Here is a 3,823-nt window from a genome sequence, read left to right as displayed (position 1 = left end):
TTTTTTCTAGGGTTTTTTTTTTTTTTTTTTTTTTTGGTACCAGGGATTGAACTCAGGGGCACTCAACCACTGAGCCACATCCCCAGCTATTTTTGTATTTTATTTAGAGACAGGGTCTCACTGAGTTGCTTAGTGCCTTGTGTTGCTGAGACTGGCTTTGAATCCACAATCCTCCTGCCTCAGCATCCCAATCCACTGGGATTACAGGCATGTGCCACCATGCCTGGCCCCAGCATTTGACAGACTAATATACATTAGGTATTCAATAAATGTTAAAGTCATGCACAGTAGCTCACACCAGTAATCCCAGTGACTCAGGAGGCGGAATCTGGAATATTACAAGTTCAAGGCCAGCTTCAGCAACTTAGTGAAACCTGGTCTCAAAATAGAAAAAAATAAAAAGGGCTGGGGATATGGCTCAGTGGTAGAGTACCTATGGTTCAATCCCTGGTACCACAAAAAATAAAATAAATGTTGAAATAATAGATGAAAAAAAATGGATCTTAGTGTTTCTGTTACAATGTTACAACATCCATCTCTCTTTCTAGAACCACAAGAGTGTTTCGGTTCTGTCAGAAATGCCCTGCTAAAAATACTTTGGAGAACAGAGGTTGTGGGAGACCAACCTGGCGTGACTGAGTTAACTCCCCTGCTGGGCGATGTGGTGTCAGGCACCCATGCTGCTAGACTGCCCTGCTCTTCTAAGGTTTGAGTGACTGTGTCTTCCTGCCTGGGCGTGGCTTCCTACATTCCCATGGGTGGAGCTATGCTCACCTGTTCCTTTGTAATATAACCCCTTGCCCTGATTAGGGTAGAATGTTCCCTCCATGGAAGTGTCTTGTGTGTGTCCCCTTCTCTTACTGTGCCCTTGGGTGTTGCCTACCTAGATGTCAGTCAGCCTGCTGATAGCAGACATCATGAAGCTGGCCTCAGCCCCCTGAAACCTGACCCCTTGCCTCATTTGAATAGCTTCTCCTCAGTAAAAGGGGTCAGGGGTTAGCGCGTGCTCACTCTTCCTGAGGACCCTTAAGGTCAGAGGAGGAGCCTTTTGGATCCCAAAGAAAAAGGTATTTGTGTCTCTTGTGTGGTTATCTTGCGCAGCCCAGTTAGCCCAGTTCACCTGGAGTGACCCCTGAGCATTTTAGTCACAAACAGAAACCCGGCAAGAGGTCACTGTTAGGGTTTAGAAGAAAATATTACAAAATGACAATGATTCTGGAAGAGGAACCTACAAGTGGAATTGAGGTCTGACTCTGTAGTCATAGTCTGGACTGGGAAAGTCTTGATAAGAAAGATCTCTTTGATGACACTTGATTTCTGGCATCATCAAGTAAAGTTGAATAGCAACATATTACCCAGTCTTGCACAAAAACTCTAGGACGCAAACCAAGTAGGCAAAGGAGAAAACTTATTACACAAGCTTTGAAGACCAAAAAACAAATTGTCCTTTTACTTAGTTGCATCGAATAAATCTTGAATTGTTAAATAAAATGGGCCTTATTCTCAGTTAACCATTCAGGGGCTCCCTGGGCAGGCAGACAGAGATGTTCTATGATGAACCCAATTTTTCAGATATGGGGAAACATTGAATCCCTACCTAATGGAGAAGCAAAGATATGCCCTTCTGTGCTTCTCACATTTCCCCACAGAAGTATCCCAAAGACAGCATAAGAGTGTTGTAAGCATAAAATTTCACTGAATCTCAGGTTTTATTTTAAAAATTCATGCAAAATTTGCTTTCAACTTCATATTATATCCAAGTTTTGGGGTTTTGTTTTTTCTTTCATTCTCCCTCTCCCTATATCCCCCCATCTGGGGGTAGAATTCAGGACCTTGCATGTGCTAGACAACTGTTTTACCACTGCCCTACCTCCCAGCTCCTAAGTTTGTTTCAACATAGAAATGCCATTTACAATTACCCTCAACTATTACAATAGATAGTCCAGGAAGAGGCGCCTGGTTGTATGGCCTTCTTCCCCAGTCTATCCCATTCTTTCCCAGGGCTCACTTATCTCTGTTCAACAACAGGCCTTTTTATCATTGTGCTGAACCTATTAACCAGATTCCTGAATTTAGATTAGTCTGAATGGGGATTGCCACCTTATTCAAGAGACAGTCCCAAAACAGATGCCAGAAGCAAATTGAGGGGGGGGGTGCTCTTTAGCAAGCAGAAAAACAAAAAGAATTTGCAAGAACAACCATTGCCCAGAAAGACTTTGGGATATTTCTCCAGACACTCATTCATAAATGTTGCAGAAAGGAGGAGGTAGGGGTATTGTGGGTTTTTGTTATGTCCCCCACCCTAATTTGAGAAATCAATCTAAAACCTTATAGTTGTGGAATTCCCACCCCTACAGAAATCACCCAGGATTTGCACAATGAAAATGACTGGTGGGGTATAAGTCATCCAACAGAATTAAAGAAAAAGTTTTTTATGGCTACTAGAGTAATTCTTATTCATTGAGTAAAAAGTGTGGTGGGAAAATAAGCAGATGACCCAGAGCAACCCTGTTTCAGAATATTTTCTTCCACCTTTTAATCCAAAATTTTTAAAACATAGTAGAGACCATACTACATATATAAATTGTTTTTTGTTTGTTTGGTACTAGGGGTTGAACCCAGGGGCACTCAACCACTGAGCCACATCCCCAGGCCTTTTATATTTTATTTAAAGACAGGGTCTCACTAAGTTGCTTAGTCTCACTAAATTGCTGAGGCTGGCTTTGAACTTGTGATCCTCTGGCCTCAGCCTGCCCAGCCACTGGGATTACAGGTGTGTGACACAGTGCCCAGCTCATATATAAATTTTTAATCTTGATTTTTCTCTCTTAATAATGTAGCATTTTATCATGTCTTTAAATATTCCTCTAATGACTCTGTTTAATGACTATAGTGTCCCAATATCTAGATGCACCAAAATTTACCCAACCATTCTCTTCAGGTTAGAAGTTTAAATTGTCTCCAAATTTTTAGTTTTCTGAATAAATATTTTATGTTATTGGTTTTTTTGTGTTTGTTTGTTTGCTTACTTGCTTTTTGGTACTAGACAATGAACACAAGTATGCTTTACCACTGGGCCACATTCCCAGCCCTTTTTATTTTTTGAGATAGGATCTCACTAAATTGCTTAGAGCCTCCCTAAATTGCTGAGGCTGGTCTTGAATTTGGCAATCCTTCTGCCTTAGCCTCACTAGGATTATAGGTATAAGCCACCATTCCCTGTGGATAAATGGTTTTTGTGTACAAAAGTTTTGTCTGTGCTATGGAGTGCACACTTAGGTAAGTGTCTTTAAATGGGGAATCAAAAGATGTATACAATTTTAAGAACCTTGATACTGTGTATCTGTCAGTGTTCTTAGTCCCAAGCAACAGAAACATTGTGGGAGATTGAACAGAGTGGCTGTTTATTAAAGGAAATTGAGTTTTTCACAGAATTTTTGGGAGAACTGAATAAACAAAACTAAGTTTCCAGAAATGATACCCCAAACCAGGCCACAAAACAATCTTGATGGAAAAGCAATCAGAGTCTATGTAAATGACACTCCCTAGATTTATATATGTAGTGCCCTTGAATCTTACTATAAAAATTCACTGCCTTGCACTACACCCCAAAAAACCCTCAACCCTCCCCAAAACTGGACCCCTCCTTTCATCACCCGAATCAGTACAAATGGAAGCTCCATGCAGAGCCTGGTTTATTCATCAGCTTCACTTATTAAGTCTCCTGAAAGCAAACCTGTGGTCACATGCTTGCTAGCTAGCTGCAAAAAACATTGAGAATCTGAGAGGAGCCTTGTAAATTAGGAATTTCCACAAGTATAGA

This window comes from Marmota marmota, unplaced genomic scaffold (genome assembly GCF_001458135.2).
Source record: "Marmota marmota marmota unplaced genomic scaffold, marMar, whole genome shotgun sequence".
NCBI classification, from domain to species: Eukaryota; Metazoa; Chordata; class Mammalia; order Rodentia; family Sciuridae; genus Marmota; species Marmota marmota.
This window is presented reverse-complemented; position numbering follows the sequence as displayed.